Source organism: Psittacula echo (assembly GCF_963264785.1).
Source record: "Psittacula echo genome assembly, chromosome: 19".
NCBI classification, from domain to species: domain Eukaryota; kingdom Metazoa; phylum Chordata; class Aves; order Psittaciformes; family Psittacidae; genus Psittacula; species Psittacula echo.
The window spans coordinates 1,673,162-1,678,649 of record NC_137755.1 but is presented as its reverse complement, the minus strand read 5'-3'; positions in this window follow the sequence as shown (position 1 = coordinate 1,678,649).

The following is a 5,488-nucleotide window of genomic DNA, read 5'->3' as shown; positions in this document are numbered from 1 at the left end:
GCGCCCGCCGCCACTTCCGGCGCCGCTCTGGGCGGCGAGCGGGCGCCGGTGTCACGTGGGGCGGTGGGGCGCGGGAAGGCGGCGGCGCCCCCTGGTGGGTAAAGGGGGGGTGGTTGGGGGGGGCGGGATTAATGAAGCGGGTAATTAAGGAGGTAATTAGGGGTGATTAATGATTGGAGTAATTAATGGGGTAATTAGGGGGGGTTAATGATTGGAGTAATTAATGAGGTAATTAGGGGTGATTAATGATTGGAGTAATTAATGAGGTAATTAGGGGTGATTAATGATTGGAGTAATTAATGAGGTAATTAGGGGTGATTAATGATTGGAGTAATTAATGAGGTAATTAGGGGTGGTTAATGATTGGAGTAATTAATGGGGTAATTAGGGGTGGTTAATGATTGGAGTAATTAATGAGGTAATTAGGGGTGATTAATGATTGGAGTAATTAATGAGGTAATTAGGGGTGGTTAATGATTGGAGTAATTAATGGGGTAATTAGGGGGGGTTAATGATTGGAGTAATTAATGAGGTAATTAGGGGTGGTTAATGATTGGAGTAATTAATGAGGTAATTAGGGGTGGTTAATGATTGGAGTAATTAATGAGGTAATTAGGGGTGGTTAATGATTGGAGTAATTAATGAGGTAATTAGGGGTGATTAATGATTGGAGTAATTAATGAGGTAATTAGGGGTGGTTAATGATTGGAGTAATTAATGAGGTAATTAGGGGGGGTTAATGATTGGAGTAATTAATGAGGTAATTAGGGGGGGTTAATGATTGGAGTAATTAATGGGGTAATTAGGGGTGGTTAATGATTGGAGTAATTAATGGGGTAATTAGGGGTGATTAATGATTGGAGTAATTAATGAGGTAATTGGGGGGGGTTAATGATTGGAGTAATTAATGAGGTAATTAGGGGTGGTTAATGATTGGAGTAATTAATGAGGTAATTAGGGGTGGTTAATGATTGGAGTAATTAATGGGTAAATTGGGGTGGTTAATGATTGGAGTAATTAATGGGGTAATTAGGGGTGATTAATGATTGGAGTAATTAAGGGGGGGTTGGGGTAATTATTGAGGGGTGTGGGGGATTGGGGCTGGGAGGGAAGGAGGGGGGTTAATTAATAAGGGGGTTAATGAGGGGGTAATAATGAAGGGGTTAATTAATAAGGGGGTTAACGAGGGGGTAATTAATGAAGGGGTTAATTAATGGAGGGGATAGTAATGAAAGGAGTAATGAGGGGGTTAATTAATAAGGCGCTAATGAAGGGGCAATTAATGAGGTCGTAATTAATAAGGGGCTAATGAAGGGGCAATTAATGAGGTCGTTAATTAATAAGGCGCTAATGAAGGGGCAATTAATGAGAGGGTTAATTAATAAGGGGCTAATGAAGGGGCAATTAATGAGGGGGTTAATTAATAAGGGGCTAATGAAGGGGCAATTAAGGAGGGGGTTGATTAATAAGGGGCTAATGAAGGGGCAATTATGGAGGGGGTTAATTAATAAGGGGCTAATGAAGGGGCAATTAATGAGGGGGTTAATTAGTCAGGGCAATTGGCGAAGGGGAAATGAGGTAATTAACGAAGGAGGTCATTAATGGGGGTTAATGGAGGGGTGATTAATGAGGAAGAGCCAAGGAGTAATTAGTGAGGGGGGGAATTAATGAGGGGGAATTAATGGGGGACCAATGAGAGACTTAATGGGGGGTAATTAAGGAGGTAATTAATGGGGTTAAGGGGGGTAATTAACGGGGTAATTGGGTTCGAGGGGGCTGCTAATACAGGCTAATTAATGTGCGGCAATTAACGGGGGAGTCATTAACGGGGGCTGGGTACAGGGGGTAATTAATAAGGGGCCAATAAAGCGGGGTTTAACGGGGCTCATTAACGGGGCTCGTTAATGGGGGTCAATTGGCGGTGGCATTGATCAGGAGGGGGTTAATTAATAGGGCGTTAACGAAGGAGGGGTTAATCAGCCAATGCCGGGTTAATGAATTCATGAGGGGCCATTAATTAATGATCAACCCCAATTAGTTGGGGTAATTAATGTGCTTGCAATGAACGGGGGGGGGCGCAATGAGAGGGTTAATTAATAATTAATTAATTAATAATTCATTAATAATAATTAATTAATAGGGAGCGCTTAACGAGGGGGTGAAGGGGGCTTATTAAGGGCAATTAATGAGGGGGGGCTCAATTAACGGTATTAATGAGACGGGTAATTACTGTTTAATGGAGGATTTATTAACGAGGGGGTTAATTAAGAGGGTAACAGGGAGGAATTAGTGAGGAGTTCGTGGGCACTGAGTGGGGCTAATTAATGATAATAATTAATTATTAATAATTAATACTTATTAATAATTAATTAATAATTAATTATTAATTTATTAATAGTTACTTTATTAATAATTATAATTAACTATTAATAGTTTATTCATTAATGATTTATTAGTAATTAATAATTAATAAGTAATAATGATTACAGGTTAATCAGTGGCAATTGACACGGGTTTATTACCGGGGATTAATAAAGGGTGCTCCTTAATGGGGGCCAATTAGTCGCTAATGGGGTTAATTAATGGCTTAATGGGGCTTAATTAACATCAATTGAGTGTCGGGGGTTATTCATTAGGGGTTAATAACTGGGTGCTCATTAGCGTCTACGGATGCTTAATGAAGGCTTAATGGGGGCTCGTCGGATGTGGGGCTAATTAATGGGGATTAATCAATAGGGACTCATTAATGGGGGTCCATCACGGGGGAACAACGGGGATTAAGCAACGGGGTTTAATTAAGGGGGGATTAATTGAAAACGGGGATTCATTAATTAATGGGGATCAATTAATGGGGAATAATTAACGGTTATTAATCAACGGTAATTAATGGCGCTCAATTAATACAAATTGAGGATTAATGGTAGTTGAGGGGTTCAGTTAACGGGGATTAACGGGAGTAATTAACGGCGATTAATCAATGGGGATTAATTGGTGGGGATTAACGGCGATTAATTAACGGGATTAATTAGGGGGTATTAATTAATCAACGGGGATTAATGGGGATCACTTAATGGGGCACAATTAATGGTTATTAATGAGGATTAACCAATGGGATCAGTTAATGGAGATTGGTTAATGGAGATTGGTTAATAAATGAGGATTAATTATTGGCAGTTGAGAGGGCTTAAATAAATGGGAATAATTAATGGCGATTAATGAATGGGTATTAATCAACGCGGATTAATGGGGATTAATCAGTGGGGATTAATTATTGGTGATGAATGGGGATTAACCAATGGGGTTTAATTAAGGGGAATTGATTACATGGGGATTAACGAAGATCCATCAACGGGGATCACACTATGGGGATTGATTAATTAATGGCGATTAATTATTGGGGATTAATAAATGGGGATTAACGAGGATCCAACCAACGGGGATCAATCAACGGGGATTAATTAATGGCCATTAATTAATGGGGATTAATAATGGGGATTGACAAGGATCCATTCACGGAGACGAGTCTATGGGGACTAATTAATGGCGATTAATTAATGGCGATTAATAATGGGGATTAACGAGGATCCATCAACGGGGATCAGTCTATGGGGACTAATTAATGGCGATTAATTAATGGCGATTAATAATGGGGATTAACGAGGATCCATCAACGGGGACCAGTCTGTGGGCACTAATTAATGGCGATTAATTAATGGCGATTAATTAATGGCGATAAATAATGGGATTAACGAGGATCCATCAACGGGGATCAATCAACGGGGATTAATTAATGGCCATTAATTAATGGGATTAATAAATGGGGATTAACGAGGATCCATTCATGGGGACCAGTCTATGGGGACTAATTAATGGCGATTAATTAGTGGCGATTAATTAATGGCGATTAATAACGGGGATTAACGAGGATCCATCAACGGGGATCAGTCTGTGGGGACTAATTAATGGCCATTAATTAATGGCGATTAATAATGGGGATTAACGAGGATCCATCAACGGGGTCGGTCTATGCGGACTAATTAACGGCCATTAATTATTGGCGATTAATAATGGGGATTAACGAGGACCCATCAACGGCGACTCATTAATGGCGATTAATTACTGGAGCCTCATCAGCGGGGATTAACAACGGCGTCTAACGGCGATTAATGGGGGCCAATTAACACCCCCTTGATAGGGATTAATTAACGACGCCTTAATAGGGCTCTACAATGGGGGGGGGGGCACCACCGTTAACCCCCCTCCCTTGTCCCAACGAATCAACCCCTAATTACCGCTCCCACCCCGCTTAATTAACCCCTAATTAATTAACCCTAATTAACATAATTAACCCCAATTAACCCTAATTAACCCGCCCAAAAAGACCCAAAACCGCCGGAATCCGGCTCCGTTTCGCCTCCTTTTTATTAGAAAAGCCCGCGCCGAACAAGCCCCGCCCCCTCCGAAGCCACGCCCCCCCTCCGAAGCCACGCCCCCTCCCCGTCAAGCCCCGCCCCCTCCCCCCCCCCGCGCCGCGGTTCATTGTGGGCTTCCTTTATTAATTAGGACACGTCATTAATACATATTTATATAAATATTTAAATGAGGGGGGAGGGGCCAAAGGGGGCGGGGCCTAAAGGGGGCGGGGCCCCCCCCCTCCCCCCCCCCCCCCCCCCCCGGTTTAATCGGAGTCGGACGTGGGGGGGAGCATGGGGTCGGCGAGGAGGGGGAAGGGCGCCCCTCCCCCCGCTTCTTCCTCTTCCGGGTGGGGGAGGGGCGGCCGGAAGTGGGGGGGGGGGCCCCCCCCCGCCCCCCATCAGCGCCACCATCTTGGACAGGTCCAAACCTGCAGGGGGGGAGGGGAGGAAAGGCTTCGGGGGGGGGGGGGGAGGGGTGACGTTAAGCCCCGCCCCCTGCGGCTGGAGCAGCCAATCAGAGGGCAGGAAGTGGGGGGAGGGGGGGGAGGGGGGGTGTTACCGGAAGGAAGCGGGGGTCGAAGTCGGGGGGGCGGCGGTGGGGGGGGGGCGCGTGGTGGTGGGGGGGGTGGTGCTGGTCCAAGGGGTCGGCGGCGTCGCGGAGGCCCTCGAGGCAGCGCAGCTCCAGCTGGGGGGGGGGGGGGAAAGGATCGGAATTGGGGGGGGGAAATACGGGAATTTTGGGGAAGAAAACGCGAAATTCGGGGGAAAATCTGAAATTTTGGGGGAAATCTGGAATTTTGGGGGAAATTTGAAATTTTGGGGGGAATATGGAATTTTGGGGAAGAAAATGCGAAATTTGGGGAAATTTGAAATTTTGGGGGAATATGGAATTTTGGGGGAAATTTGAAATTTTGGGGGAATATGGAATTTTGGGGAAGAAAATGCGAAATTCGGGGGAAATTTGAAATTTTGGGGGAAATCTGGAATTTTGGGGAAGAAAACGCAAAATTCGGAGGGAAATTTGAAATTTTGGGGGAAATCTGGAACTTTGGGGGAAATCTGGAGGTTTTGGG